General features: G+C 39.1%; 1 protein-coding gene across 1 annotated transcript in view; it reads left to right on the top strand.

Annotated features, from left to right (window-relative positions):
* The first annotated feature begins 265 nt into the window (after positions 1 to 265).
* HS3ST5 (heparan sulfate-glucosamine 3-sulfotransferase 5) overlaps positions 266 to 16162 on the top strand; it is a 265950-nt gene continuing 250053 nt past the window's right edge. The window contains exon 1 of the mRNA XM_066607224.1: positions 266 to 478. The gene's annotated coding sequence lies outside the window, so the exon portion shown is untranslated. The remainder of the gene's footprint in view (positions 479 to 16162) is intronic.

Here is a 16162-nt window from a genome sequence, read left to right as displayed (position 1 = left end):
GATTCATCTGACATATTTATAATAATGGCTACATATTTCCTATTATACTGTCAGCAGTGCATATCACCTGAAGCAAGCAGAGGTATGGCCCTAGTATGTTCTGCTGAGCATCCACACTGACTGTCCTGATGAAAAGTTTGCTTTGCATGTGAATGACAGAGCAAGTAAGGGAGAAGCTGACAGTGTCAGGGAGTGAGGCTCAGTGTGCAGACACCTCCTCCTCTTCCCTGCTCCCATGACTGTGCTAGTGCTGGCTGTAGTGGTGACGTGCCTGCGCCTGGCTCTCTGCGGGAGTGTGCCCTGCACCTGCCTCCAGTCTCCCAGGGATGTGCACTGAGCGAATGTGAGCCCTGCTCCTGTGTGTCACAGCTCAGCTACTCCTTCCCTCTCCTGTCATCAGTATCTTCCTAGGATACAGGAGCTGCTGCAGCATCAGGCATATGCTGGAGCTCCTCTCTGCCTTACTTCAGGATTGCTGGTAAGCCAGAACATCCTGGCAGGCTACTGTGCCTGCTTACAAGCTTGATTATACTGTATATGTCTTCACTTTAGATGAAACATTTGTAAGTTTAGACGATGCAAGGAAGATGCACTTCATTCCACATGAACATTCTGTTCTACCTTCTGTGCTATGCCAGAGCTGGGCAGAGTTTTTGGCTTGTTATAGTGCCAACCCTAGCTTCTCCAGCATAGGCATTATTGTCTCTAAGACTTTGCAGGTAGCTTATTAATACTGAACATTGATCTTAAATGAGGGTATTGTGCTCATGTAATTGTCTTTCCTTTCCTGTAAGGATGGATAGATAGATAGATAGATAGATAGATAGATAGATAGATAGATAGATAGATAGATAGATAGATATGCAGTAAGCAGTATACTACTAAGCAAATATAGTCTGTGCCATGTAAAGTACTGTAATGGTAACTCTAATCTTAACTGGATAATTCTGTATATATTTGTATACATCATTCTGAATGCATTTTTTACTTTTGTGTTTGTTTATTCCACATTTGTTTTATTTATGGTGGGACTTGCATGGTAAATCTACAACAACAATGGTTACATTGTTGCTAAAAAGGGCTTGCTACAATTTTGACATCACTTTGTTATGTCTGTGCTGGTGGTATACTAGTGCTGTGCATTTTTCAGATGATATGGGTTCTGTGAAAGTTGCATTACAATGTGACATTTTCAATGGGGAATTACTATTGAGTGGAGGCATATTATGAAGTGACTTTATCCTGCATGCAAAGCGTTACAACAAGACTTTATAGATAAGTGAAGAGTTCATTTATTTAGAAAGTGTAAAATGATATGCTTCTATGAAACTGGGGTGAAGCCTTTACTGATGTTTGCCTCATTTTCATTAACAAAAATGATAGCATGTTTTATACAGATGCACAGAAGTTGCATTATGCTTAGATAAAAAGTGGTATATGTATAGAATTCTCCATACTGTTATAGAATTATACATATTGTGTATGAACTCTGGTAAGTTTGTATATTTTATTATAATGTATTGGGGTTGGCAGCATGTTGCCATGTCCTCTGCCACTTACATGTCTTGGAAATGATAGCCAGATGTTTTTGAATATAGAAACTGCTGTTTAACATGACTGGTATTAGGGCAGATCAGGATGGGTGTATTTATAAATCTAGTAGCTGCTGTACAGTTCACATGCAAATGCATCGCACAAGTAAAATTCAGGTGCTCAGGTGCCTGCAGGGATTGCACGAGTGACTATATGATTTATAGTTCCCTCTGGATGTGTTTTGGAAACATATATTATGCTGACTGCTACAATTAGAACTATAGCATATTAATATGGGAATAGATTCTACATTTCTCCCATGTCTGAGCTTACTTTAATTATTCAGTTTGTTGTAGGCTGTGTTCTGATTCAACCAGATTCCATTTGACTATACAGCATATGCGTGACTGTTGTGATACAGGCAAAGTGCAGAATGTGATACCTATTCTCTATTAACCAGAGTGAGTTATGTGTGAGTGAGTGCCCTCTTGTTTGTAGATTCAGTGAATGAAATCCGCTATAGACAAATATGGCTTAAGTAGTGGCGTTTATTGTAAAATTGATAGGCGGAGTTGGAACAAAATATACACATATATCAAAATATACAAGACAGATACAAACAAACATTAGAGATAACTTTTATAAAAATCCCTGTGACCTACAAGCATGGTTTTATTTTAGCTCTTTTTTGTCTAGGGGTCATATATTAAAATAGACACTGTAGCTCCCAATTGTCTAAGACAAAGACAGGTCGCTTGCCTGTTTATGGATCTCTACAGGATTAGAGGACTAAGCATATAAAATGAGGCAAAGTGCTGCAAAATATATTCATGGAAATATATGGTTGAAACAATGTAGCTCAGCAAAGTGCTATATAGATGATGCAGGTTTATCAGAGGTGGAACTTAGTGTAATATCACAAAATGATATCTATGGTTTTCCATAATACTGCAGATAAATAAACCTAATGAATTATCTGTCCTCCGAGAGTTATGAGAAACCGTAAAATTACTTCTGTAAGATACAATATGAGTTCTGAAAGTCTAGCAAGAAACTGTACGATTGTTTCAAGTCTCTACAGTACTAAAATTACCACGTTAACTATAATTGCATTCTCTCTTCCCTTTGACTAGCCTGGAGTGTTTATGTGCACTGTGTAATGTATTATTAGTCAATTCTTTGTATAGCACAATGGAATAGACTATTCAGCTCCAAACACAGCACCAGGCTCTGCAGAATTCATAATTGACAGTATGCTGCTAAGCAGATGTTATAAAGATATAACATCACGTATATAGCTTTACAGACAAATGTCTTGTTATAAGTATTGTCCGATGACAGATACAGTATTAATACTGGACCCACAATAGTTCATCCAAAGCAACAATATTATAGTAAGTGAGCTACAACCCAGATGGCAGTACAGTATGCATAAAATAATCATAAGGCAGAAGTGCATCTGTCAGATATGTGCCATTTGCCAGTAAATGATTTTCAGTAACGTACTGAAGAGCAAATGCAACATCTATTACAAATAATAACAATAATTAATAACATATGCTTTTTTTTAAAGCACAGCCATAATTATATCATGGTATGTGTGAATATAATGTATATTACCTATTATCTAATATGGGCAAAGCTTCTTGTGATACAAGTCTTCACTTAGGCCCTTGAGAAAACAATGTAAGACACACAACTGGATACATTGCAGTGGAAATCTTGTAATTCTTTTTGCTATCATTTCATTTTGCTGATTGCAAATATCTTGATGTTTAAGCATTGAATTAGGAACTCCTCTATTTATAAGTGATAAATTAATTAAGTGATGATGTGCATTAAACTACAAAACAGCACACTAAACATTTAATAAACTTATCATAGACTATGCTGATTTAGGTCTTGGGGTGTTATTTCAACTACTGCGTATACTATAAACCTTCACAGCACAGAAGATATGTGGGATTAGTAAATCTATCTGCAGAATGTAAATTGTGTGGGAAAGGTTATTTACATGCATTATATATGGGAAAGACAGTTCACTTCTACATGTGCTATTTAAAAGACATTGCACATGCATTACATACTGTCTATGTTGCTTACAAGATCCATATTGTCTGGGAAAGACTACTTAAATATACATGTACTGTTTAAAGGATTGCATACATGTATTACATATATACAGATTATGCTGCCTGAAATACTATAGTCGGGCACTGTATACATACATTGCATGTATATTGACAATATAATATACCTATGATCTGGGAAGAAGTGAATACATTTTCATATACAACTTGAAAGATAGTTTTCAGGAAATATTAGCTGCTTAATATACAGTACCTCAACAGTTTGTCCAGGAAAGACTACATTACAAATACTGTATAGTATGTCCATCCACTGGATATTCCATAAAAGTGTAATTGGTGGGCATCCAGCCACTAGGATCCCCAACAATCTAGTGAATGACAATGCTCACTCCTGTTATTGGAAAGGAATTGGCAGCTTATGTACAGTCACTCTACATTAAAGTCTATAGGAAATATGGTAACAGTCAAAGTGGTGAATCTAATAATAATTCTTAAGATAGATAGGAGTCTCATTGGTCAGACGTATACAGATCAGCTTTTTCTGGTACTGCTAGTGGTTATTTCACAAAACTCTGCAGACTGCTTTATTAATTTTTATATTGTACCATACTTGACAGCTCTTTATGTATGAAAATATGGTTAGCACCAACAGCTAGAAGAAAAGAAGAGAGGACTCTAAAGGACATTATCTATCTATCTTGCAATATAACAATAATCTGCACATTATCAAATATATAGTATATATTCCTCATTGTAATATATATACTAATAGGTAAACACATAAAATATACAACCTTGTTTCACCCCCCCACTTCAGAGCTAATAATACTTTATTCCATTATACGAGTAGATTGTGTTGGAACAGTGATTGTTCTCCTCTCATACTGCTTTTTGCATAAGTTTCTAGTAAATGTAAATCATATCATTTTTTCTGTCTTGGATGTAATGGCAAGATTTCTGTATGTTTTGACAAGTGGAGCTAATGAAGAGGTGAACTGCTATCAAGATGATCTATTAATTTGCAATTTATAATTGCTTTCTGCTACTTTATAAAGAGGTCACCATTTTACCTGACTGTATCCATAACACAGAAAACATCACTTTGTCACCTCTTGCTTCAGTGAGTATAATGCCCCTGATCTTGCCTGGCATTAGTCATCTAATTTTATGAATAGATGTTAAACTTAGCATTGTAGTTGTGACAATTTCTATCTCTTAGAATTAACCTTCAGTACAAGAAGCTGCACAAGTTCTACTCGCAGCCAACTTTTCTAAGGGAAAAGTTTTGCTGGTAATATTAGAATGTTGTTAAATGGAAAGTAGTCTAGTCTTCTTTACCGAGCAGCTATAAAACAATATGTAGTGCAGAATTCAATTACAAGATGAGTAGGTCTTGAAAATTACTCTAAAATTAAAGTAATTAAAATGTGTTGCTGTTTAATTTCATAACATAACTTGAGAGCAGTTGGAGCTTCCTGTTTCTGACACAGATCTTCAAATCCTCTGGATATATACCGTAAATAACGTTAAAGAGATTCTCCAGGACTTTTACTATTGATGCCTGTGATGCCTGTTGTCAGGATAGGCCATCAGTAGTTGGTTGATGGGAGTCCTCCCCTTAGAGTTCCTGCCGATCAACTGATCCTGGGCCTATCGTCAGTATAGACAGCACTGGAAGCAGATAGTACTGTCCATATAACAGTGCTCAGTTTGGTATTTCGGGCACCAATTTCATTGAATTCAATGGAAGCTGTGCCTATAGTACCAAACCGACCCCCCGCCATGTTGATGGTGATATCTCTTTCCAGCATTGTGCACACTGACCGCAAGCCCATGGATTGGCTGATTGGCAGGAATCCCAAGTGGTGGATCCCCACTGATCAACTGTTGATTAGTGTTGATCATTGTGATCGACAGGGTGATAAAATCATAGAGATTTTTGCAAAATTAGATCGGGTCATAGCAAAAATCGAAAGAATATCTTTAAACTAATAAAAGGGGGAGAGAGGGGTAGGTCTGTTATTTTAGTAATATGGCTCAGTTTTTAGCACTGTTGCCTTTTATTGCTGGGATCCTAGGTTTAAATTCCATGAAGGACAACATCTCTATGGACCTTGAAAAACATCATCCAGATTTTGCCCTTAATCAGATTTGAACCTACAACTCCAGAACTGCTAAAAGGCAACACTAACAACTAAGCCACCATATGTAGGAAGAGGACAAGAAGAACAACAACAATAAACACAAAGAGAACATATGGAAGTATGGAAGATGGGACAATACATCTGCAGCGCCACCTATTGGATGGCAGCATTCCTTTAAGTCAATGTATGACACTTTAAACAAGTCTTTAAAATAATGATTGGGAATAAGAAACCAAGCCAGAAATTCATACACAGACAGCTGTTTTGGTGTGTTTGCCCCTAATCAATGTGCAGCAGGTTTCTGTTAAGGCTGCTGAGAGGCCTGTGATGTGGGTCAGATGGGGTGTTGTCTCTCCTCAAGGAGAGCACCCATAAGGTGTGTGGAGACACCTAGGAGGTGAGTAGGTCAGAAGGGGCATCATCTCTCCCCAAGGAGAACATCCAGAATGCTGCCATCCAATAGGTGGCGCTTCAGAGGTATTGTTTCATGGCTTCCTTATTTGGATATATTACCCAGAGGAGCATGCATGGCCTTACAAGTTTACTCACTCACTTCCTAAGAGAACATAAATACATCATCCAGAAGTTGTCCTTAGTCAGATTTGAACCTACAACTGCAGCACTGCAAAGCATCAGTGCTAACAATTAAACCACACCTATTCTTTCTACTTCAGAAGAGGAGACGAACAGGAAGAATAAAGATAAAATATCATAAAAACCCCATCCAGATGTTGACCGTTTGACAGTTTTAAAACTTGAACTCTAGCATTTAAAAGCAGCAGTGCTAATCACTGAGCCACCACACTTGTTCCAGAGAAGTAGAAGTACGATAATGAATATGGCTCAGTGCTTAGCACTGTTGCCTTGCAATGCTGCAGTCCAAGGTTCAGATCTCATCAAGGACATCATCATGGAGAAGAATAATGAACAAAAAGTGAACATTAAAAATTCCATGGAGATGTTGTCCATAATCAGCTATGAATCTAGAACCCGAGTGCTACAAGGCAGCAGAACTATTCACTTAGCCACCAAGCTTCTTCTCCGAAGGAAAAAGAAAAAAATAAGGATAATGAAAGGAGGATCTTCTCTTTCTACTTCTTCTCATTCTTATTTGTTTTCTTATTCTTATTTTCCTTCACTTTCTTCTTCTTCTTCTCCCTCTTAGCAGGAAGAGAAAGAGAAGAAAGAACATGCATGGTGGCTCAGTCGTTAGCACTGTTGCATTGCAGTGCTGGGGTCCTAGGTTCAAATCTATCCAAAGATAATATCTGCATTGACTTCTATCTTTGTGTTTCTCCATGTTTTCCTCAAGAAAAGGAAGACCAAGTGTGGAGCCTCAGTTGTTGGTGTTGCTGCCTTGCAGCACTGAACTTCTGTGTTCAAAACTGACCAAGAGCTACATCTGTATGGGGTTTTTATGTCCTCCTTGTGTTTATACTTGCTGTTGTTTGTCTCCTTTGAAACAAACCAGATAAGTGTGGTGGCTCAGTTTTTAGTGCTGCTCTGCAGTGCTGGTGTTGTGGATTCAAATCTAACCAATAGCAACATCTGGATGGCGTTTTTCAAAGTCCATAGAGATGTTACCCTTGATAGGATTTTAACCTATGGCCCCAGCATATGGCTGCAGCCATCAAATGTCCCTGATATCATCACAGGCTCAGTGCAGCTGAAAGTGAACATCAGTGGGGGAGCAGGCAATGCAGTGGGGGAATGGGTGAGGGAAGCATGGTTTCTTTTTTGTTTCTCCTGCACTCTGGTCTGATTTAAGCCAGTCTCACACGAGCCTATTTCTATTGCGAATTCCGTGATCTCTGTCCGCATGGACTTTGCGCGATAAAACGCAAACATTGAAGGGCATGTATTTTCAATTTTTCCTTCACACTTGCAGATATGAATTGCTTATTCTGAGAGTGGAAGAAAAATTGCAGAATGCTATATTTTACAGCCGAATGTGCTCGGACGCCCTCCATTGAAATTGACATTGCGTATAGGTTGCATGTACCTGCGTCATCGCTAAGCGACAGCGTGCTAAATACAGACGAAAAAAACCTGTACTGCCCATGACCACCTGCGAGCCTCTGTGGTCATCTGCAGTACAGGTACTGGCAGAGCACAGGGTCACCAGTTGGACTTATACCCGGTGTTTCTCCAGCATGTGGAATCCGACCCGTTCATGTGAGCCCAGACTTACAACCTTTTTCTGCCTAGATAACCCTTTAAAATATGTAATTCTTCTTTCATTATATTATTCAGTAGAAGCAGTCTGCGGTAAGCACCTGGGCTCCTCCATGTGTTAGCTGCAGGACAGAATTATATCACACAACTCTATGGCTGTATGAAAGGAATCAGGAGATCTGAGCTCTGTATCAGAAAAGGGTTTTCCAGTTCCCATAAATGTATATTATGATATTAAGCAGTACCAAAATTTGAACTAATTTAAATTTTAAATCTGATACTTTATATTATGATGTGCAACTTTATATTACTAGACTGGCTTCACTCTTCGCTTCAGCAAAAAGATATATAGCAAAGCATATGCTAAACCAGATAAAGCGTTATACCAACCAGATTCTATCAGGTTCCAACATTAAAGAAGCAATCTGACAGGTTGCCACGAAGAACATCTTCACTTTGTGCATGTCCTAGATTGTATTACCTGACTAGTCCATGCCGGCTGTGGTGTAGATGTTTTATCTGAGTTTCATCCGCTCTCCGATTAAACAGTTTGGTATTGTTATCCACTTCATAATTAAGTAACATGAATAAAAACACTTGGGGCTCAGTCATAAAATCTAGTGCAGACCAAAGTGTCAGTGTTCAGAGAAATTAATCAGATGGCTGTTTCCATTTGCTAAGGCTATGTTTGGGCTGGTATCCGCGTTCAGTTTTTAATTAGTTGAAAAGGAAATCTTTGCAATTCTGCCCACCAAAAAAATACTTTGATGGAATAATGTGTGACTGATGCCAGCTGATGGCATTTGCCATCGGAAAAATGCCATTGAAATCAATGAGGCTTTAACAAAAGCTTTTCTCTACACTTAGCAAACCGAAATAGGAGACAAATGTCAGTGTGAACAGAGTCTAACCTGTACTAGATGATAATGATACAATCTGATGGATCGCTAAAGGGAACACTGACATCTTTTTTTGCATGCCTCCTACAGATTGTTTTCAATGGGGCGAGGCTTGGTATTAATATATTAGTATTACATAGTAACATAGGCTATAACAGATCTGTACGTCCAGTTCAGTCCATCGTATTATATATGTATTATTTTTAATGAATTCATTATGTAAAGAATACATTTCTATGTGGAAGTGTGACGAATTGTGTGCAGGGTCCGGTTCACTGTGTATCTGTGTCATTTCATCTTCTTGGGTTAGATATGCTGCTGTTACTGTCAGTGGTAACAGAATACTGTAATAAAGCCAGTTTTAGAAAGTAAGATACAATATAGCATAGTTTAAATATTTATCTCTTTGATGAATCTAGGCCATAGAGCTAGAGGGGATTCAGATTCATTGCATTGGAATGAAGTCATCTGGGGCAGTGAACTGGGTATTGGGAATTAATCTGATTCTTTATTCCTCTCTGGATACATTTATAGCATGTATAGAAAATGCAGAGTTCAGATATAAAGATTTAATGCCTGAAGTGATGCATGCGGTGTGCAAAATCTAAAATAGTCCAATAATGACTAACTGGTTGTCTATGCATCAGCTAGATTCTAAGTTCTAAAGTAGAACTATTTGCTATTCTGTTCTGTTAGCCCAATTAATTTATTAACTTACTTTGAAATATAGCATATATCCCAACTTTTGGAAAAAGGAAAATAGGACAGGCATATATTATAGCATACTGCAGTGAAGATGCTTCAGTGTCCCCTTAAAAATGCCATACTTAATGATGTAATACCCTAAAATGTAATTTACCAAATTTACCAGCTATTTTGCTTTCATTTCAATGCCATACTCAGTAAAACAGTAACAGAGCCTGCAACAGTTCCCTATAGCAGCACCGGTCACAGTGCCACTACCATGGCCACAGAGCCCCTTTATCAAGCACACAAAAAAGGATAATAACAGCAACCTTGCATTAGAACATGAGTATGCATCAGTCCTAGCCAGGGGCATAACTAAAGGCTCTGGGGCCCAGGTGCAAAACTTCAGCTCTGGGCCCCTCCCCGGTTGTTCCTGTACCCATACCCAGCATACTACATATCCTTATATACAGGGAGACGTATATACATCTCCTGTATACAGTGATATCTGGTGTAAGGTTGTTTTCACATCTGAGCAGCTGGGTGGTAAACGGACAGACCCAATATAGTCAATGGGGTCCATCCGGCGCTGTTCGGTTCCGTCCAGAGACAGAACCATACCCCCGAATGGAACAGAGAGGCAGAATCTGCAAAGCAGGTGGGAAAGCACCCTAAGGGCTCATGCCCATGGCCGTATGTGTAAAATGCTGCGGGTCTCCCTACAGTGTTTTATGTCAGCAGAGACCACATATGGCATTGCGCATACCCATGAATCACACGCTCACAGACATGCGCAGATTTATTTTTGGCGTATGGAAACACTGCCCATATGCAATCTATTGCGTATGGACATCGTATCATATGCAGCACATACAAGGGTATAGAGCTCACTCTGTGTACGTACCCAGAGAAATAGAACCTGCTGCGATTTACTTCTCTTGCGCATTGATATGCAGTGCCCACAAGCCGGTGTGCATGGAGCAATGAAAATCCATTGACTTTCATTGACTCCATTAACTGCGTATCATGCAGCCATGCCATGCATGCATGATATGCGGTGAAATCACAGTCGTGTGCATGAGTCCTTACCTGGGTATCTCCTGTATATAATTATATATTGCAGTTGGTATAGGTTATGCATCTCCTGTTTACAATGATATACCAGCAAGGTCAATATCACTACATATGGGGGATGTATAGCTTATACCAGTAGTGCATATAAATTATATACAGGAGATACCTAAGTTACACCAGCATGCTCCATATCACTATATACAGGATGCATATCTTCTGTATATATGGAGCATGTATCGCCTGTATAGTTATATGTACAGCTGGTATAACTTATACCAGCTACACATACAAAATTACATGCGGTTCATACCTGGTTGCACTGCATCTACTGCTCCTCCGCTTCCGACACTGTCAGTGCATGACCAGACCAATTACATGGCCGACAGTGCATTGATAGACTGCAGTTGTGATGAAACGCAACTAAAGTTTCTTAGTGGGAGGAGCTTGTGCCAGGGAGTCTGCAGCCTGTAATTGGCTGCCAGTTCTCTGGATAACAGCCCTACCCTCTCCGAGTGCCAGCCCGATGGCTCTTGAGGTGGACGGTAATATGTCAGGAGCCTGGGGGCTCTGCAGAGAAGCCCCTATTCTGACTGGTGGGTGGAAAAAGGTGAAGACCAGGGTTCCTCAGGTGTCACCTCTAGATTTGGCCCAAAGTCAAACTAGTGTGTGTGATCCACATCTTCTGGTTTTGATACAAACCAAGATGTAACAACAGCAGATCCTCATTGAATCTTTATTAATTGCCCCCCAAAAAGACCACATTTCAGCTTCATACGAAGCCTTTTTCAAGCACTGCTTGAAAAAGCCATTCTTTAAGCAGAAACATTGTTCTTTATGTGATATTTGGGACAATTATGGATTAAGAATAAACTCATTGCACCTTGCTTTTTTGCTGCCTGTATTAATGTCAACTGCAGTGTGTTCATTAGAGAATCTACTACATTCACCTTATAACAGATCCAGCCTCTGTACATTTATAACATCGCCAGTAACTGTAAACCTAGTAATAGTGCTACAAAAATGTCCTAACCATTGTGCTCTCATAACAAAGCCAGTCAGTGTAAAAGAGGCATTAATAGTGTGTTGTACCAGCATCAGAACAGTGCCTCTAGGAAACATTCAGCACAGTGGCCTCATAGTACCAATCGGTGTCCATATATTGTCTTTCTGCTATGCAAGAGAGCAGCCTCTTAGAGGTAAAAACTTCTGTTCACACGCAGCAAACTCTATGGCCCAATGTCCACAGGCGGGTTTCAATTGTGGGTCACCTGCGTGGGAGATCCGCAAATCAAGTTTAATTAATTAAAGCATGCGATTTGACTTGCGCACTTTTTGGTCAGGAAAACAAATCGCAGCATGCTCCATTTTAGTGCAGGTACCGCACAGGCAGCTTCCATTGAAGTCAATGGAAGCCATCCGATCCTTGGCCCGTCCACAATTGAATTACGGACGGGCCGTGGATTCCGCATGAAAACAGGAGATTTAAAAAAATATCTGTACTATGCATGGCTGACTCAAGTCATGCGGACGAATCGCAGTACAGAACACCCAGAAGTACAGAGGACACCACCGCCTGCCCGTACAGGTATGCACGGTCCACGACCACGGGCAGGTTCAGATTCCGCTGCGGGCTCCCCCACGTGAAATCCGACCCGCCTGTGGATATGAGGCCTATTTCTTATAGTACCGCTGAAAAATTAAATCTGCTTTGTGATTGGTTGATATGGGCAATAAAGTCAATTTCTTAGTTAGACAAGTGGCATGAATTTCCCCACCTGAATTATAGACCACTATGTTTACCCATGTTTAGAAACATGAAATGAAGTGGTTTGTGAAAACAATGTGGCACTAACCAAAAAATACTAAACTAAACTAAAGTGTGCCCACAGTGGATTGTGGCCAGTGGTTGTCAAGTGGGAAAGATTTAAGGTCCTTTTACATGGCCAACACATGGGGCAACAAAATAACAATTAAGGCTTCTTTTGTTTTTACATCACATTTGCCACTTTTACAAACAGTGGTCAAGGCTTAGAGGCAGGGAAGGCAGGTTTAGCCAGAAACCGTCATAAATCATGGCACAATCTACATAGGCTCATTGCTGGGCGTATGAACTGCTGAAAGAGGCACAAGGATTATAAAAAAGGCAAACACATCTAAATAAATTTTGCACCTCTGACTCCAGCGTACGTAATATGAAGGCTAGTGTAGCAAAGGCCTCTCTTAATACATCTAGGCCTATGTTTTTTACTTTATTAAAAACATTTTGTTCCCATTCTACTACAAACTCATTTTAGTCAACACCACTGAATTGTCATTTTAGAACCATTTGAGCATGACTTTCTCAGCTAATGAAAAACACAATGCAATATGTTTTTCAGTCTGTCACCAGGACAAATAACTAAAATGAGTGATTTTCATTGAAGGTCATAATAATCTGTCATGCTGAGTTATGAGAAGTGACTATACTAAGCCAATACTGGGGCGCTAAGTCTTCAGACCACTACCTTATACACATTCCTCTCCTTTCATGTGCTCTGCAGTCATGATATGAGTTACATTACTAGGGCTAGTGCCAACACCCAACAAGCCCAGGCATGTGCCAGGGCCTACAGTGCAATGGGGCGCAGGAGGGAAAGGCGACCCAGCTACTGGGTCAGCACAGAAGTTTGGCTCCCTGATTTTAATTTCAATGTCTGATCAATAAAGTGGAAACAGTACATACTCACCTCGTCTGTCGCTCCCTGGCAGACTTCCAGGTTATGCAATCATGTGGGTGTTACAACAGAGGAGGTGAGTACGTATTGTTTTTTTATTTTATCACATATTTAAAAGGAGGCAAGAGATGGCGTTATATCTAAAAGGGGACAAAAGATGGCATTATATTTAACCCTACAATGCATGATTTTTTTATTGTGTCCACTTTGCACTTTGAATGATATGTATCCAAACAGCATGTATTCTACAACATGCATTGTATGGTTAAGGGGGCCAGGAGGTAGCATGATATCTAAAGGAGCAAAAGGGGACATTATTCCTAAAATGTACCAAGAATAGTTATTATTACTGACTGGGGCAAAAGGGGGTATTATTACTAACTAGGGGATAAGGGGCATTGATAGAAAGAGGGGGCAACAGAGTAGCTATCACCTGAGAACCCACATAAACGGGATCACATTCTGTACCAGAAAATTATCCTCCCTGTGCGATTAGAAAAATAATAATTATTCTTTGCCAGTTTTATTTAAATGTTATATTGTGTAGGTATATTTTAATATTTTAACAGGAACATTAATAAGCATCATTTATCAAAACTGAAAAAGTAGCCCTGTTTCTCCTAGCAGCCAATCAGAAAACCACTTTCATATAATATTTAAGTGAGTTTAAGTCATAGTACTGTCAGGGAAGGTGACAGGGAGTCGGGTCATTTTTATACCAACCGGCTTGTGGTTCTAGCGCTATCACCTGCCGAAGATCGTACAGCAATGTGACACTTCTCAGGTTGCCATGCGCTCTCCCATAGACTTGCATTTCTAGTGGGACTACCACTTTTTTGATACTTGCTTTTCAAATTAGTTGACATGTATAATATAATATAAGAAGAAATATAGTTAGCACACATCGCTCTGTAATTGCTAAATAATCATTGAATAAGGAGTTTCACCATTAATAAAGACTCTCAGCAGAGACATACTGTATTAACCACAAAAGCAAGTTCCAAGTGCTCACAGCACCCAATCAGGCTACTGTTTTGCTCATTCTTTGCTCGAAAAAGATCATTTGGACATGGTGATCAAATATGGATTAAGCACTCCACTTTGTATAACTTCAATCTACTCCTCAGTCCTGATACTGCCCACAGTAGGGCTTAAAATCTACAGTAAATTGCCCATCTGAAGCGCTTGTATAATCAGGGGTGAATATTAGAACAACAGTATATTGTTTTGTATGAGAAGAGTCAAGGGTACGTGGAGGCAAATTACACACTGTAAGCACACATTGACATACAAATGAACAAATTATGAACATTGTTGCAAACTATTGAAATAGCAAAATCAAGAAGTTCAGCATAAAGTACAGAATTGTTTAGATTGATTTCTTCTGTTGCAGTTGCCAAGCAATTATCATTGCTATGGTCACTAATGTCAAAAACATGCTATCAAGGCTGGAATTACAGACCTGGGTTCAGAGCTAAAACTGCACATCCACTTTGTTCACTACAATAATTAGCTTTTAGAAGATCACCAACATCTGATTCAGTCATATAATCTCTACACGATCAAACTCTTACAGAATTATTCTAAAGCAGTCTATTATTTCTCAATTACTTTGATGAGGCAAACTCAGCAATTATATTGGGGGCTTATTTATATGAACACTTATAGCATCAGTGTTTTAGGTTTTACCTCCAAGGATAAAAATATTACAGAAAAGATCACTAATTGTTTTCTATGTCATCATCTAATGTGATACATTATTGCCATGCAGTCAGTGTCAGATATAATGGAAGATGATGACACAGCTACTCAAGCTGTGAAACATTTCTAAATATATTAGCAACTTTGCTTAAAAAGTCCTGTCGGGATGATGCAATCTACAGATATCTTCCTTTCTTTATTTAGCTGCATATTAGTAAAAGCCTTAGAGATAGTGAAGAACATTGCTGGGAATTGTGGCTACAAATGCTGTAACTTCTTGCTAATTTAATTGCTCTCTTGACTTATATCCTCCAAGTAAAGAGAAATAAAAGAAATTTGCTGTACAGCCACTGTTTGTAAATTATTTGAATTATAGACTACCTCAGGCTTCAAAGAACCAGAAATTTACATTTCTAACATTTCAATAAATTTTAAAATGTAATCTAACACCTGCTGTACATTCAGTGTATATGCCATGAAAATCTCCTAATAGAAAATGGGGGTTCTTTTGCCATATGTTAGCAGGGATTTGCCAAGATTGTACTGTTATGGTAGGACAACTTCCTGTGCAAAGTTATAATCAATAACAATGTAGGGGGAAATATGTCAAAAGGGTTTTCTGAACAAATGCTATTGATGACAGAGTAGGTCTTCAGAGTAGGTCATCAACAGTTGAACGACGGAGGTCCTCCATTCAGGACCTTGACAGATCAGCAGTTTGGGCACCTGTTGACAGTGCCACATAGCACAGGGTATGGAGCAAAAGCCCATTGCTCTGACGTCTATGTAGTGACTGGTGCTGGTAATTGCAGGTGCATTTCCCATTAAAATCAATGACAGCTGTGCGTGCAATTATTAGCACCAGCCACTACACAGGAGTTGGAGCAATGTGCTTCTGCTGTATACCTTGTGTGTTGTGACACTGATAGCAGGCACCCGAGCAGATGAACAGTCGTGGTCTCAAATGACAGAAGTAATTTGATAGGTTATCAATAACATTTGACCAGAAAACCCCTTTAAGACTATTTCAAGTGCCTGTCTTAGTTCTATTCCGGTCAGTGCACAATGTTCCTAAAATATAAAATATGAATATCTTCATACACTACCGTTCAAAAGTTTGGGGTCACCCAAACAATTTTGTGTTT

Source organism: Eleutherodactylus coqui, chromosome 1, assembly GCF_035609145.1.
Source record: "Eleutherodactylus coqui strain aEleCoq1 chromosome 1, aEleCoq1.hap1, whole genome shotgun sequence".
NCBI lineage: Eukaryota > Metazoa > Chordata > Amphibia > Anura > Eleutherodactylidae > Eleutherodactylus > Eleutherodactylus coqui.
Note: the sequence above shows the minus strand (reverse complement) of the source record. Positions and strands in the feature narration are given on the sequence as shown.